A 17,730-nucleotide genomic window follows, 5' to 3' on the forward strand; every position below is an offset into this window, starting at 1 on the left:
GCCTGCTCACTTCCCAGTTTGAGGATGGGAAAGATGACATAGGTCCCAGGAGCCTTTAACCCTGCCCAGAGGAAATCTCTTTCTGTTTACAGACCAGACTCTGCCCTGACGTTTTCGTTTTCGGCTTACAAATCTGTGTAAAAAGACCCCCTCCTCACAAGGGGGCCCACAGAGGACATCCCTGCAGGGGGTGAATTGCTAAACTCTCTGCTTTTCCAGCTTGCAAAGATTCCAACTCTGTAATAATAGGGCTTCACTTCAAAGAAAAAAAAAAAAAAAGCCAGCATGTGTTGCAAATTCATGATCAACATATGGTAGTGGTTAGGAGCACGCTATTGTTTGCTGTGTGATTCCAAATTCCTCCTGCTTCCTTCCTCTTCCCCGCCCTCTGACCTCCCTCGTCCCCTTCTCCAGCATCTTCCAATTTCCCCCCAAACTCTAGGCTGATTTGGTTCCCTACTTCCCCACCTTGCCCTGACCACCCCACCCACTCCTTAGAACAGTGAACAGAGCCTCAGCCCCAAGGGCCACTCACTTAGTCAATCCATGGGCACATTTTCAAACAGATCTTTGAGGTTTTGTTTGGTCGCTTGGTTGGAGTTTCTTTCTGAGGAGCGAGGAGGAAGGAACTCTTTAAAAGATTCTTTTTTTCTTCTCTCGTTTCCCTTCTTTCCAGAAAAACCAGCATTTCCTGGCTCAGGACCCAGCAAAGAAACAACGGCTAAGTCCCAATAAAATCAAAAGGAAAAAAAAAATGTTAAGATTTTACTTATTTATTTGACAGAGAGAGATTACAAGAGATCACAAGTAGGCAGAGAGGCAGGCAGAGCGAGAGGGGGAAGCAGGGCTCCCCACAGAGCAGAGAGCCCGATGTGGGGCTCGATCCCAGGACACTGAGATGATGACCTGAGCTGAAGGCAGAGGCTTAACCAACTGAACCACCCAGGCGCCCCAGGAAAAAAATTTTTAAAAAGGAGTCTGTCCCACTAGCCTAGCTGTTTTTTTTTTTTTAAATGTAAGGGTATTTTTTTTTTCAATATAAATTATAATTAAAATCTTGTTTATTTTTCCAGTACTCTTGTAAGAGGTGTCAGCACATTTTTGCGCATTTTTGAGAAAAGGACAGCTCATGTCTTCACTATCTTGCATCATATGTTTCTGGGGCCACATGCTAAAAGACAAATATAACCAAGGCCTCTTAAGGTTTCCAAGATATAACTCTGCCAGTGGCGGCTCATGTGACAGAACTGTATCCCCAAGCTTGCCCCCTGGAGGCAGAAATCCAGAGCCTGCCACACATTACTGTCTGGTCTCCAAATCGGACTCAAGTTATTCACAACAAGCACTCAAGTCAAAGCCACTACTCCATGCCTGATTCTGAGCCCTAGTGTCTGCTCGTCTCCCACCTCCCTCCATCAGCATGTACTCTGGGTCCTCCCACCCAAGTATGGTTTCCCAGCGTCCCCTGCCCTCTGTCTCTACTGCCTTTACTCCAGTCAAGTTTCCACCTTTGGTTACCTGGAATATGCAATAGCTTCCTCTCTGGTCTCTCTGCTTTTCACTGGGGCAGAAAAAAGTATTGAAAAGTTCCCTCTCCACATCTCCATCCTTTGCTTCACTCCCTCGCCCTGCATTTTATTTTTCAGGCAGGTAGACAAACATTAAGATCCCCTGATCTTGGAAGTACAGAAAGGCTATGAAGCGGCCCATGTCTGTATTTGTAGGAGCCTGGATGGGAGACGGCTTTTTTGCTACATGCCCCAGGGGCCGTGGGAAGAGAGGACCCTGTCTGGACCCAGCCACAGAGTCAGACCTGAGACTGTCCCAGAGTGGGAAAGGAGAGAGTTCTTTGTGGTTCCGGAGAGCTGTGAGGAACCCAGCCAAGGCTCCAGGGAAGGAAGGAACTAGATCAGACAGCCTAGCAGCCTAGGGTGCCAAGGAAGGGGTACTCCACCCACGGCCAGGGCACAGAGTCACTGGGGGTGACACCCTTGTCTTGAGCTGTCAGGATACCTGCTGTAACCAAGTCAATTACCAAGTCAATTAGAGGCCCTCAGCCAGAGTTCCGAGTGGTCCTGAAAGGAGAAGGGGGTCTCAGTAATGAGTAAGGTAATAAGTAATAAGTAATGAGTAAGGAAGGGGCTTAAGGCAGAATTAGGCCGAACAACTAGAAACACAGCAATGTTTCTTGATGATCGAATGTGGATCAAGATTCACACCGATGATATACTTAGGACCGTCCCAGTTTGCTCCAGCTAGAGGCTCTCCCAGGACGTGGGACTTTGAGGACTGAAAGGCAATCAGGGATGATTTTTTCTCCCTGCCCAAAATTCCTTCTACAAAATGGTAAATTAAAAAAAAAAAAAAAATCAGATCATGTTTCAAATCCAAATTCCTTACTAAGGCCTCCAAGCCTCTTGTCACCTGAATCTCACCTCCCTCCCTCCTCATCCCTTTCTGCTCTGGGACCACTCTTGGCCTAACCCTACCATCAGCCACCTTGCCTCCATTGTGCCCTCAGCAGGCCAGGTTTATCTCTTTTTCTCAATCTGGGTTCCTTCCCTCTTGTTCCTTCTGCCTGGACTTCTTCTTCTTTTTTTTTTTTTTTAAGATTTTATTTATTTATTTGACAGACAAAGATCACAAGTAGACAGAGAGGCAGGCAGAGAGAGAGGCGGAAGCAGGCTCCCTGCTGAGCAGAGAGCCCAATGCAGGGCTCGATCCTAGGACCCTGAGATCATGACCTGAGCCGAAGGCAGAGGCTTAACCCACTGAGCCACCCAGGCGCCCAGTCTGCCTGGACTTCTTCACGACTTCCTCCTGAGCCTTCTCAAGAGCCGTCTCCTTCCACCATCTCAAACCATCCCTCTCAAATATCTCGCTCTACCCTGACCCCAGGCCCTGTCTCTAATATCATACTCTTTAATTTATTCTCGGTATTTATCACGTGCCGAAGGTAGCATGTTGGTGTACTTTGTCTATTGCCGGACTCCCCTTGGCATGGAAGCTCCCAGACTCTGGCTCAGAGCACTAAATAAAGCTCCTTATGTGGTTGTTGCCTGACTGACTGCAATTTTTTGCGATTTTAATTTTCTCTTTATTTTTTTTTAAATTTTACCAAAGGGAAACAGTGAATAAGCAGATTAAATTTTTTGAGACTGACACTTATTTTAGTAGATCAGATGAAAACCAGTCATTCACCCTGCTTAGCATTGGGGATTATTAAAATAAGTATTGTTTTCTTTTTCTTGGCAAACATTATAGCCTAGTTCCCTTTACTCCAATCCTCCTTTGGCATTTTCTTTCTAATCTCTATATGGAAAGAACCCTTCAGTGTGAAGGCAGGAGACGGGGAGAAAAACAGAACAATGGGGCAGATAACACAAAGTAAGAGAGTATTAAAAACAAGTACGTATGTATGAAATGTGCAATAAATTTAACTGTTCTTAATTTTTCATTTAAAAGATTGTAAGGAGCACTTTGGGTGGCTCAGTCAGGTAAGCATCTGACTCTTTTTCAACTCAGGTCATGAGCTCAGGGTCATGAGATGGAGCCTTGCGTCTGACTCCACACTAGGCATGGAGCCTGCTTGGGATTCTCTTTCTCCCCCTCCTCTTGCCCCTCCCCCTCCATCTCTTTTTTTTCCTCTCTCTCTCTGTATCTCTCTCTCTCTCCAAGAAAGAAAGAAATAAAGAGAGAAAGAAAGAAAGAGAAAGAAAAGTGAAGGAAGGAGGGGAAAAAAGGAAGGAAGGAAGAAGAAAGAAAGAGAAAAAGGTTGTGATTAGATTAAAAAAAAAAAAGTCAGCTATGTGCTCCTTACATGAGACGCACCTAGAAATAAGGATACAAAAAAAACTGAGAATCAGAGAATAGGAAAAGATAGATCAGGAGAATAGTAACCAAAAGAAAGATGATGTCAAATAAACTCTATTTTTAAGATAAAAAATATTACTAGGAAAAAGGAGGATCACAACATAAGGGTAAAAGGTTCAATTCACCCAGGAAGATATTACAATTCTAAACCTATATTATGCTTATTTAAATAGCCTCAAAATACATAAAGCAAAAATGAAAGACTTACAGGGAGAAATTAACAAATTTGACATATCTCCATCATGTACCATTGATATATCAAGCACAAAAAAAATTTAGAAAGATTTTGGGGAAAAAAAGTTAACCAGTGTGATTTAATGTACTTACATAGTGTAAGGGAGGCAGTTCTCCATTGGTCTCTCTCATACTTCTGCAGACCTTATCAGTGCAGCTTTTGCCAGGGATATCTGTTCAAGGATGCTTGTGTAGTGAACGGCCTTGGAATAATATCCAGACTGTGTCTCCCTTTGGAGCTGAGGAATAATTTGTTCATTGTCCAGTATAGTCTAGATGAATTTTTCCCTCCAGAGCAAAATCTGAGCAAGTTTGCTTAGAGCCCATTATAAAACTGGAGCTTCCTAAGCTTGGGGATCCTCAGCTGTGAAGGAGGCACGTCCAGCATCTCCCCGGGCCCCGCCACATCGCCCTGTGGTACTTGAGGGGCCAGAGGCTAGGACGCACATACTCCCTGCTGCGTGATAATCAAGTCCATTTCTTCTGACCCAGAAGGCTCCTGTCTTCTGTTAGTGTTCCTGAAAGTCAAGACAGCGAAGTCACTATGTTACAAGTAGGATAAAACAATGGACCCTCCACCGTTTTCACACGTAGACCCTTACACCCAACGGTAGATGAGACCCCATCTTCTCAAGCAATACACAGAGTGCATGCAAATGGCCTAGCATGGCGCTTACCAGGAGGACAACATTCAGTTACCATCAGTGCTCACGTCCCTCGGGCACACCAGCTCCTCTTAACTTCCGTTGAGCAGTTAGCGGCCACAGGGAAGGAATGAACCAGGTGAACAGAAATCACAAATGAGCATTCAGCAGCTTGAGAGGTGGTTCTGTCCCTCCCTAGCATGAAATGGGAGCACAGGGAAGGACGGCGATACACAACAACTCTTTCTGGGTTGGCCCCACACTGTGGGACTTCAGTAATTTGGGGCGAGACCATTGCGAGAACAGCAAATATTGTATATTTATATTCAAATGTCAAGAGTCTTCCTTCAGATTCTATGGAAATTAAATCTCTCCCAGTAACCATTTTCTTATAGCTCAAATCAGTAATAATCTGGTTTACTAAACCATTATGAGCTCATTTCTTCACCCTCCTTCCTCCCAGAGCTACAGAGCTTAATCTTGGATTACCTCTCTTTTTTCTGAAACTGGCTTCTGTTTCTCTAGCACCTTCCACCACCTTGACACTCAGAAGGGGGGAATAACACGTGTTAGGTCTCAGTCCAGTGCCTGAACGCTCACTCTTCAATGACGAGAGCAGGATCTCCAGTCCTGGTGTCTATGAGCAGATTTAAGGGCAGATTTAAGATTTAAGCAGATTTACCCTACTCGGTCGCCACACTCTGGAGATGAGGGGGCCAGTGGTCTTTGAATGTGTGGAGGGAGGCCTGGCCCTGCCTGCTACACTTCTTTCCGAATCAGCCCAGCCCTGGACGGTCCAAAGTGACTAGGCCTTTGGGGGCAGCCGTGTTCTTCATCACACATTTGCTTAGTGACCAGTCTCAGCTTCTCTCCAGAGCCCCTTGAGTCACAAAACCAGTTTCAAGGCACTGGTGTGCAGGGTAGATGCGCTGGGGAAGAGGAGATGGTATTCCAATCCGTTCTCTCTCGGAAAACCCTGTGCATCTGCCAAGTTCTCCTAGAACAGCTCCTCCTTCCCTCTCCCTCTCTGCCACCCCAACCTCCTCTTTTGGCCTCGCAAACCCCACAGCTCCAGTGCCCTCCCCAAAACCACCTTCTCCAAATCCGGGGCTGCTCGGGACTCCACGGAGCAGGTCCAAACAGCCCCTCTGTGGTTCAGTCACACGCATTCCTCCCAGCCCTGTGGCGTTTGTGGGGTGTGCGACGCTAGGACTCATGGAGCTGGACTGTTCCCGTGGGGCGCGCACTCCGACTTCACAGGTTTTCTGCTTCATCATTGCCCTGACTTCCTGCAGATGAGGAGTCCGAGCTGCAGACCGGCCAAGGGCGGAGGCTCTCCAGCTGCAGGCAGGGAAGCCTGCCGCACAGCTGAGGCCTCCTGATGTGAGCCTAGCGGCTTCTACCTCTTTAATTCTTCTTGGCAAAGGAGATGCCTGTGAAGTGAGCAGGTTTCCCAATCATTAAAAATTTTAGGATGTTTCTGGTCTCCCCCGCCCCCCTTCCTCCGCTATCCCCAGTCTTCAGGAAAGGCAAATGAAACTCACTGGGTGAATTTCTTGGCCTGGATCCCAGGCAAATTAAATGTGAGACATGTTTTGTGGGGTTTTTTTGTTCATTGTTTTGTTTTGTTTTTAAGATTTTTATTTATTTATTTATTTGACACAGAGAGCAAGAGAGAGCGTACTAGCAGGGGGAGCGCAGGCAGAGGGAGAGGGAGAAGTAGGCTCCCCCGCTGAGCAGGGAGCCCAACGCGGGGCTCCATCCGAGGATCCTGGGATCATGACCTGAGCCTAAGGCAGAGGCTTAATTTACTGAGCCACCCAGGTGTCCCATGAGACATGTTTCATAATCCATACTCGATGACCGTCTAGAAAATGGTGATTTGCCTGACCCAACCCATGCACAGTTCCATTGGTTTTTTCTTAAATGAAACAGAGATGACACACAACATTACATTAGTTTCAGGGGCCCAGGGTAGTGGTTCAACACCTGGATACATTACACTCTGCTCCCCGTTCATGTGGCTACCATCTGTCACCTCACAGTGGTATTACAATACATAGTTTAGTTCTCAGTCTAGTAAGTGGAAACTAATTACTAGTTCATCCCATCATTCTTTCATTCGACTGGTATGAAGACAAGGTCTGTCCTTGAAGAGCTCCCATTCTTGTCTGGGATGGCAGCGGGCGGGAGGACAAAGATCAGCATAAACCCGCAGATAACACAGTGCGATGTCCCCAAGCCCCAAAGGAACATGATCTGTTCATTCTGCTAAGGGAATGAGACCTCACAGACATTGGAGAACTGAGCTGGGTCTAGGATAATCATGTCAGGTGGAAAGTGAGCAAACTCTCAGCTTGCAGGGTGCAGGTGCCCGAGGCCTAGGGTGCCCTTGGTTGTTCTGGGGCCCGGTTCCCCTCAGCCTCTGTAACATGTGAACCAAATTTGACCCCACTGTTATTCTAGTCATGTCCCTAAGATAGCGGTGGTGATGGTGGTGGTCACGATGGTGCCCTGTCTTCCCAGAGTCCCAGGATAGGTCCAGCAGCAGATCCATCTCCTAGAGAGGTTGCCATGGTTTTGTTGAAGCATCCAGGGACTAACGAAGTCTTGTTCTGGATTAAAGGTGACCATTGTACATAGACACACCCAGGCAGCAGCTCCCAAATCTTCTCAGATTATCAAACCTCTACAAACCCCCCGAGGTGAGGGGCTGGAGGAAGGAGCGGAATCTGAGAAACGCGATAGAAAGCATCCTCATTGCCCAGCCGCTGCGATCCAGGTTTGTCACCCTCCCAGGGTAGTCAGGGCGAAGAAGGGAGGCAAATGGAATGGAACCAGCACCCTGAGTGTGAGAGAATGAGGGGTTTGGAGGAGAAGCCACTGCCAAGTGGGAGAGCTTGCCTGCTGTTGGGAAGAGGGACACACCACATCGTCTCCGAGGCCTCCTGAAAACAAGCCCAGGTGGCTGTGTGAGGGGCCCTGCAGCCCCCGAAAAAAGAGGAAACGTGTCTCTCAAAGATTCTGCCTGACACCGACATGAGTCCAGGATGACACACTTGGGGAGAGAATTGGGTGTGGGTGTGGGATTGGACCGGCTGTTTCCGTGGTGATTGGTGGAACCGCTCCCCTCCCCCCAGCCCTTCCCCCCGCCCTCCAGCTGCTCCATAGCTACACACAGCTCCTCCATAGCTCCAGAGCTATGGTCACCTGAAAGCACGTCCTGAGCCCAGGTCCTTTGGTCCCTCACATAGGGCCACAGAGAGACAGCTCATTGCTAAAACAGCAGAACAGCTCAGAAGGCCTCCACGTCACGGTTCGTGTCCCCTTGATAACAGATGTGGAAGCAGGCAGCGCAGGATGTCAGCCTCAGAAGTGTCCTCGAAACACCCCTGGCTCCCCACGGGCACGCTAAGTCTTCACTCTATTGCCTGGCTTTCCCCATCTGCCCCGGGGGCCCAAGTCGGTCGATACCACAATTCAGACCCACAGAGAAAACAGATGTTTACATTTTTGTAGAGAGTAGATCCAACCTTCCCAATAAGCTACTATCCGCTGAGCAGAAATGAGACTAAAACGGCTGTAGTTCATTCCAGAAACTGGCTTCAGCTGGTGGCTTCCGTGACTCCTCCAAACGGTGTTACTCAGGCTTCCTGTCCCGTCCTCCTGCCTCTCTGCAGAATGGCAGCTGGGATGTGGGTGGGGTGGGTCTGTGGCTTGTGTCCCCACCACAGCGGGACAGGCCCTTAGATCTGTGCGGTGGCTCTGATCCTCCCTTGTCTGGTTTACCTCTGCCCAAGCCTGGCCTGGCTCCAGATGCTGGATTCAGTCATGGGAGCCCTGGACGTCCGAGTCTGTGAGGGGGTGGTCTGTGAGGGAGCCCACGCCCAGCCTGACGTCAACCCTGGGGTCAGCTGACCCAGTGGCACCCCCCAGTGTCCTCAGAACCCCCGCGGCCACCTGGGGCTAGGGATGTGTGAGCTGCCCTCCTGAGCTCCCTTTAGGGACCCCCTTCACCCCCACCCCTTCCACAGTCCACCTCAAAACCCCAGCACGGACGAGCGAGCTGTGGCCCAGGAGACACCGGCCCAGATCAGACTAGCTCTGCCAGACTATGGCCCTGGAGCGCAAGTCCTGGCTCTCTGGAGCAGAAGCCACCAGAGGGCTGCGGGGAGCCTGACTGCCATCTGGTGGGAGGCCCCAGCTAATCTCCCCATCCCCCTAACCCCCCACCCCCCACCACCCCCATCACCCCTACCTTCCTACCCACCCCCCCACCCCGGTGCTGGGCCAGGAAGGAGCCGAGATAAAGGTGCATCAGAGCTGGATCCTCCCGCACACAGGAGCGCGGGAGGGGCAGCCCCAGCGGAGAAACACCATCAGAGATCTGGATCCTGTTTCCTCTGCTGTGCTTCACACTCAGCCTTCAGGGCCTTCTGAGGCCCAAACCTGGCCCATCACCCTGCGCTCTCCTGTCTCAGAAGCTCAGGGCATAGCGGAAGTCCTCGCTTTGCCAGGTCTGCAACCTTTGTCCCCTGTTCATGCAGCTTAGGTCACACTCCATGGATGCATCTGAGCCCTGCCCTCTGCCAGGCCCAGGTGGGGGTGGCGAAGACGGAGGTGGGCCACCACGGTTCCTGGCCTCGAGTGGAGATGGATGGATACACGATCGGCAATAATGACAGTGGCTCCTATATAGTGGAAAGACTGCTAGGCGCTGTGGCACTGTTTATATACATTTTTAGTGTCCATTCTATCGATTCCTCTTCCTGGCCCTGGGGAGGGAGTCCATCTCCGAGTCATCAATGGGGAACAGAGCTCAGAGTGGTCAGGGCCCTCTGCCCTTAAGTGGTGGAGCCAGGATTCTGCTCCCCTGCCATGAGCCCCCATGGCCACAAAGACCATGGCATCACCAGGGAAGCCTGGGGGGAGGCCGGGTCTGCTCAGCTGTGGTTGCCAGGCACAAGGCAAGGTGGGCCCTGCCTGTGCGGGCACCCCTGCCTTCTGATTCACAGGAGGGGCTTCCTGGAGACCTCCATGCACCATGCACAGTGGTAAGAGGAGGCCAGAGAAAGGGGCGCGCCCCGGCTGACCTGGGCACCAAGTCCGGGGACTGGCGAAGGCTCCCTGTCCCTGAGGCACAGGCCAGCTGCTGATGGCGCTGCTGTAACCACGAGAGCCCCAGTGGGAAGTGGAACATCTGTGTGAGGGCCAGAAAGGGCAGGAAATGAAAGACCCTGGAAGGTTTACTGAAGCGACTACTACAGAGTGTGGACAGGATAAGGGGGTTAAAATGGGGTTACTAGGGCATCTGCCTGGCTCAGGTCATGATCTCAGTGTCCTTGGATCGAGTCCCACATCAGGCTGCCTGCTTGGTGGGAAGCCTGCTTCTCCCTCTCCCACTCCCCCTGCTTGTGTTCCCTCTCTGCCTGTCAGCCTGCTTCTCCCTCTCCCACTCCCCCTGCTTGTGTTCCCTCTCTGCCTGTCAAATAAAAAATAAAACCTTTAAAAAAAAAAGATTTAGCCAATAAAAAATAGGATGCCAAGTTAAATTCAAATTTCATATTAACAATAAATCATATTTTTAGGATAAATACTGTAATATTCGGGACATGCTTATACTAAGGAATTATTTTTTATTTACTAGAACTGCAAATCCAACTGAGCATCCTGTATTCGTTTCTGTAACTCAAGAGCAACACTGGGTAAGGAATCACACCCAAGGACTAACTAGAGCAGGGACTAGGCCGAGAGGGCCTGAGGGAGGGGATTGGAGCTCCTGGGAAGTGGACAGTCAGCCCAGAACTCGGCAAAGCAGGGAGGGAGGAAATGCCTCTGGTCTCCTGCTCTACCGCCCTTCAGCAAAGGAGGCCCCAATTCAGTATTCTGAGGGTCCTTGGTACCAAGCAGGACAGAGAACAGATCTGGGCAGAGAGACAGACAAAAAATATCCAACACAGGTCACATACAGATTTCTCTCTTCTCCTCGTGGACCCTTCAAAGGTTTGGGTTAAAGGTATTACAACCTCCTTCCTGTAGGACCCTCAATGGCTCCCACTGCCTACAGGGCCAGATTCAAGCTCTTTAGCATCCCAGGAGTCTTTGCCTTCTCCTCCTCAGAGCCAACAGGGCTCCCGCGTGAACAAGAAATTCACATTGGCTCGACCCAACCTCAGGGCCTTTGCTTATGCTATTCCTTTGAGCAGTCATGGAATTTAGAGCTGGAAAGGCCCTCGGGGAAATCTGTTCTCACCCCCTTATGGGCAAGACATGAAACTTCAGGTATGGTAAGGGGAAAGGACACACTTAATGCTACTGCGTCTCCAGTCAACCAGCTTCCTGGACCTACTATGGTCTGCACCAGGAATCCAGCAGGACTCCCAGCCAGGACCTGGACGCACAGTTAGGGTTCCTTCCTGTCCTGATGGGGCAGCCTTGTTCTGACTTGTTGTCTGTGTGTCCCTCTTCCCTGACCAGAATTCAACGTTCTTCTTCTAAGCTTTCCCTCTGGCGCAGTGCTGGCAGTGCAAACACAATGATTTTCCTTTAAAATTACATCCTTTTATTATAATTCAACGATTTAATTATAGCTATTGAATTACTAAAGATCTTCCTAATTTGGTACTTGTGGTATAATGAGAAAAAACAACCCAAAACACAGACTTTAGAATCAGATGACCTCGGTTTGTTTACATTTTTTTTTCCTTCAATAAATCGTTGCTGCATTTGCTCTGGGGACTGAAATTCTTCCCGCAGCTGGAAGTGTCACATGGGGGCAGGGATCCTGGGGGCCGGGGACTGTCCTGGTAGAGTGAGGAATTTTCTGATGGATGTTTCAACTCATGCTTTCTGCATCGCTCCCCTGAGGATACACACAGTAGCATTCGAATAAGATTACCTTTTCCATGTCAAGTTTTCTTTGTAAATTTAACTCAAGAGCACCAAACATCTTTTTCATATTTTTTAAAAGATTTTATTTATTGACTTAGAGAGAGTGAGCCAGAGGGAGAGAGAGAAAGCACACGACGAGCCAAGGGAGAGGCGAGAAGCAGACTCCCTGCTGAGCAGGGAGCCCAATGTGGGACTTGAGCCCAGGGCTCTGGGATCGTGACCTGAGCCCAAGGCAGATGCCCAATCGCCTGAGCCACCCAGGTGCCCCTTCATATATATATATATATATTTTTTTTTTTTTTTTACAAGGGCTTGATTCACATGATTTGTGGCACTTCTCCCAGGGGAGAGAGTTTCCTCTAGTTTTTGCTGTTCTGGACTTGGTGTCCCTGGATGAGCTTTAAGGAGCCGTGAACTCTTTCAAGAAGCAGAGGGAATGTTGTGGGGGGGGGGGGGTTCACTGCAGCCCCCTCTGCTCATCGTGCACACCCCGAGAGCTCCTCTCCATGTGGGGTTGCCATACGTGACACTCACATACGTGAGCTTGGGGAGGGACTAAAAGTGTACTGTTTCCTGACCATCTGCATTTGCACACATCAACTATTCATTAATTCTTGCTAATGGTGCAGCTTTTATTAGTCTTATTTTTAAGAAACAGTCTTCTGGCCCCAAAACAATGTTATACAATTATCTGTTAACATGTATGTGGTGTTAAAGGACTTAGAATGTTCATAGTCCTGAAGAAAAATCTTAAAAAAAAAAGAAATCACAGGATGTCTGGCTCAGTGTCCCCCTATTTCATATTGTAACAATCACCTATTTCCTCAGCAACGAACAACTGTCACTCATCCTAGGCCCTTCTCACAGGCTTTCTCCTCCCTTCTGTGCCCCCCGTCAACAACACACACCCATGGCCAGCAGCTTTGGTGACAAAGTTCAGACATATCCATACATCATCCTTTATGAATTAACATCGTTATAGTTTTCCCCAAGAATAATGGTCATATTATATTTGCGGGGCTCAAGGGCCCTTTTGGGAGGTGAAGGAAAGAAGGGAGGGAGGGAGGACAGAAGAACAGAAGGCAGGAAGGAAAGAGGCAAGAGAGGGAGGGAAAGAGAATAGAATAGGTTTGCTATAAAGGCTAACAGAAACGCTCACCTCTGGTGCCAGAAGCTACTTGCACATGTGAAAGCCCTTCCCCCTATGCAAGTGTGAAAGCTCTTAGGGCTCAGCCTTAGGTAGAAGCCCTGTGCACAGATGTGAGCATGGGGGTGTACGATGTTAGCGTGCACGCGATGTTCACATGTGTGGAAACACAGTGATAGGCTTCCTTGGATGTCCTGAGAGTCCATAGCCTTCTTCTGCCATTTCTACCTTGTTTGTTCGTTTTTTTTTCAGTAGATTTTATTCATTTATTTGACAGAAAGAAAGAGAGCACAAGTACACAGAGCAACAGGCAGAGGGAGTGCGAGAGGGAGAAACAGGCTTCCGGCTACACAAAGAACCCGGTGCGGGTCTCGATCCCAGGAACCCAGGATTACGACCTGAGCCAAAGGGAGACTCTTAACCAACTGGGCCACCCAGGTGCCCCGTGCCATTGCTACCTCTTGAGAACCTCGGTCTTTCAAACCCACCTCCTCCTTGGAGTTTTGTCTGATACTTTTCTTTTGATTACAATGACTTTCTGTCATCGGCTGGGACCTTGCAGACAATGGCAGGGCCTCGTCCTGGGACACTCTAAAGGATGTTGCCAAAGCGAGACTGGCGTGAAGGAGCATTAGGGGCCCTCTGCTGGGAACGGCTGCTGGAGGGGATCTGCATTGAGCCCATCTCTGGCACGTGGCTGCGTGTCTTGGGCTGGGCGGCCGGAGGGACGCCAGGCTCTGGGCAGAGGGACAGCTGCAGGGCATTAGAGCAGCTGGCCCCCATGGGCAAGGGGGGAGGGGCTAACTGTTCATTTTCACACGCTGTGATTTTTTTTTTTCCCCTCAAGGGTACAAATGGGGCAGAGAAGATGCTCCAGAAATAATCTTGAATGAGAATGAGTCAATGAATGATTTTCCAGAGGTTGGGAACTTCCAGGGGCCGGGAGCCCCTGGAATCCAACAGCTGGGGTCCTGTGAAGAGGAATCCCCAGGTCGAGGCTGCTGAGGAAACAACGGTGTGGTCCAGCACAACCTGCAGGTCGCCTCGGCCAGTCTCCCAGGCTGGAGAGGGAGCCGCAGCCCTGACGGCCAGTACAGGCCCCAGTTTGGCCAGCAAGACCCAACATCATCGTCCAAAGGAAGGCCCCCAAGGACCCTCTGGATCTGATTTCTCTCCACATCAAATTTTCTGCGCCTCAAACATCAGATATCGAGATTACGGGTGATTTCAATTTTCTTCTGGATTTTAAAAATGCTTTGCTCTAGTCAGAGGGCTTCACCAGCCCTGCCCCCACATTTCCTGACATCCCCCATTCCCTTCTCCAAACATCTGGCTCCCCCGTGGAGTTTCACGGATGTCCCGGGTGACCGTGACCGTCTGGCCTCGGGGCAAGGCTGAATCTCAGCCTGAGAGCCCTCGGTCAAGCCTTGCTGTGAGCCGGAGGAGAGGGGCTGCCTCGTAATTCATCTGTCCAGACCGGGCTCCGCTTCTTCTAATTCTCACGGACGTGTGCACGTGCCGGCGAGGACAGGCTGACGTTACCTGGGCGGGGGGCGAATCTAGGCAAAGGTACTTGGAGTGGCCACCACTGCCCCCTTGGGGTGTGCTGTCAGATCCCGGTGGGCTCAGCCGCAGCCGCCGGGTCCCCTGCCCCTTCTGGAAGCACGGCCATGGCTGCAGGCGCCCGCGACACCATGATGGGAAGCAGGGCTCTCCAGGAGGTGCCACCGTGGCGCTCTGTTCTCTGGAGTCTTCAAAGGCACATGATTCCAGGAAAAGTGACTCATTCTGCCCATTGTTCCCAGTCCAAGCCTCAGTCGCTCAGAGCGATGGTGACGCCACATTTTATAAGCTCACTCTACGTTACTTTAACTCTGGGATTAATTTAACTGTTGAGGATGTAGGGGTGATGGTTAGGGGGTAAAACTTGCTCCTGCTCATTAACTGCTCGAGACACCTACTGACTCAGGCAGCCTGGCATGGACCCTTGGGTCGGGTGGCTGTATGCTTTCCGGGCGACATTCCCAGTGCAGGCTATCTGGCTGGGCTGGAAGCCCCAGGGTGGGGGGTCCAGGAGGCCCCATGCGCACATGGTGCCAGCCCCATGTTCACACGCCTCCCGGAGATCTCCCTCAAGCCTGGGGGAAAAGCATCTCTCTTCAGAGCTACTCTCAACGGCGCCCCCTGCAGGACACCAGCCGAGCTCTTCTGGGCGCGTGGGCTTTTATTAAGGACACACCAGGCCTGCAGGCAAAGTACCCCCCACCCCGCCCCCAGGCAAGAACTTACAAGCACACTGGGTGAACACATTAATATCTCCGTGAATTGTCCCTCACCTCTTCCTCGGAAATCTGACCCCTCCTGTATCCGCCTGCCACTTAATGAGAGTGCGATCCTGGAGGCAGAGGGACAGAGTTGCGAGGGGAGCTCTGGGACACCAGTGAGTGGGGACCATCTTCCGGGAAGCCTGTAGGCCAGTGCAGCAGGGGAAGGAGGGCCGTCTTGGTCCTGAGGGCAAGAGAGAGTCCCATTCGGTTCACATCACAGGCCAGGGTTTGGTTTTCTGGATCTCTTGGGAATGTTCCCCATATGCGTCCGGCCCTGATGAGAAAAGCTGAGATGGAACAAGTCCCGTTGCAGGGGGGCAGACATGGCAGTGCTGGTCCTGTAGGAGTCAAGGATCAAGGTTTCCGGACCTCATGGCCTGGTGGGGAGGCAGCCTCGTGCACTGAGCCAGAGACCGTGGTGAGTGGGATGACCTCACGAACTGACAAAGGACAGGTGGGGGAAGGCATCCTGGGCAGAGGTGACAGCTTCTGGATGGGAGACATAATGGAGGCTGAAACACCACAGGTATGTGGGGAGAGGAAGGAGAGTGGAAAAATGAGCTTAGAAAAACAGCCTAGTTTTTGAACAAATCTCAAAGATCACTGAAGGCCTGGCAGAGGGGAGTGTGTGTTTTACTTTAGCTGGAACTCATCTGTTTTACCTGTTCATAGTTTGGAGGCCTTTGTCCTCAGACCCACCTCTCACCTCCGCCCCCTCCCCATGCTTCCAATTGGTTCTTTTAGTATTTATCTCCCCTGCTCTAAATATGACATAGAGAGACACCGGGGTGTGGGGGGCACAGTCGGTCAAGCCTCTTGGGTTCATCTCAGGTCATGATCTCAGAGTCGTGATCTCAGGGTCGTGAGCTCGAGCCCTGTTTTGGGCTCCTGGCTCAGTGTGGAGTCTGCTTGAGAGTCTCTCTCCTTTCTCTGCCCCTACCCACCCTTCTGTGCACTCGTTTGCATGCTCTCTCTCTAAAATAAATCAATCTTTTTAAAAATAGATATATAAACAAATAAATATGACATATATTACCACTATTTGATTTTCCAATTTTGAATGTCATTCATGGAATTTCCATCACAGAAGATGAGGATTTCACTCTTTTCTACTAAACCGAAACATATTTCCTATCCCTTAAAATACAGTTACATGATAACTTTAGCTAGATGAATATTTTGCCTTTACTATTTTCTTTATTATTTTTATAACTTTGTTTATTTACTTTACTACTAATTACTATTAATATGCTAATGATATTGAATTAAATGATATACAATGATAGCTTTTTTTACTTGCTCATTTTTGGCTTTTCCTAAAATTAATCATTATCTTTGGTTTGTTTTGTTTGGTTCTAATTATTTATCACTAATTAAACCCCAAAGTATAAAATTAAACTCCAGGGACACCTGTGTGGCTCAGTCACTTAAGCCGATACCTTTGGCTCAGGTCATGATCCCAGGGTCCTGGGATCAAGTCCTACTTTGGGCTCCTTGCTCAGCGGGGAGCCTGCTTCTCTCTCTGCCTCTGCTTGCCACTCTGCCTGCTTGTGCTCTCTCTTTCTCCGACAAATAAATAACATCTTAAATAAATAAATAAATAAATAAAATTAAGCTCCAATGTTATAAATCTGAAGTAATATAGAGCATATACAACTCCTTTCAACGTTCTCAGACCCCTGTGGCAGCCTACCAGTTTTGTCTTCCTGGGAGTCCCTCCTGACGCTCTCATCTGAATGACGACCCCAGAAGCCTGTGAAGGATACTCATCCCCTCCCCTGGGTTAATGTTCCCTCGCCTTCCTTCCTCTTGTTGTCCCCCATCCTGTATTTTGGTGGAGCCCATCTCTCAGTAGCTTCCTGGGAAAAAGTGCTTTAGAGGCAAATTTGTCAACACTTGAATATCTGGAAAAATCTTTCTTCTACTCTTGCAATTGATTGATGGCTGGGCTGGAAACAGAATTCTACATTGAAGATCATTTTCTTTGAAAATTGTAAAAATGTTTCTCCATTGCCTTAAAAATTATGGCTATTGGGAAATATGAAAACATTTTGATCTGTGCTTCCTTTGTACGGGACAGGATTTTCCTTTTAAATCCCATTTATTTTCTTTTGTCCCCAGTGTTCTGGAAAAATTCACCATGGTTTGCCTTGCTGTGGCTCTCTTTTCATCCACTGTTCCTGGTCCCTTTCAATGTGGAAACCCTTCCTTCAGGTCTAGGAAATGTTCTTGAAATACTTCATTGAGGATTTCCTCTGACAGTAGGTTTTTTTTCCCGTGTCCTGGCTATAGATGGAGATACTATTTCTCTCCAACATAAGCAGATTCTGTGGTCCTAGAACACATCAGGTTTCTCACGTCCACAAGGTGCCCAGCCAGACTTTCTCTGAGGAACCCACCTAAGGTCACACTCTGTCTCGGTCCATTTGAGCTGCAGCTACACAATACCATCAACTGGGTGCCTTATAAACAACAAACGTCTATTTTCTCACAGCTCTAGAGGCTGGAAGTCCAAGGTCATGGCACGGGCATGGTCAGGTTCTCTGAAAGCCCTCTTCCGGTTTGCAGACTGCCAACTTCCTGCTGTGTTTTCACATGTTGGAAAGGGCGAGAG

This window comes from Lutra lutra, chromosome 9, assembly GCF_902655055.1.
Source record: "Lutra lutra chromosome 9, mLutLut1.2, whole genome shotgun sequence".
NCBI classification, from domain to species: domain Eukaryota; kingdom Metazoa; phylum Chordata; class Mammalia; order Carnivora; family Mustelidae; genus Lutra; species Lutra lutra.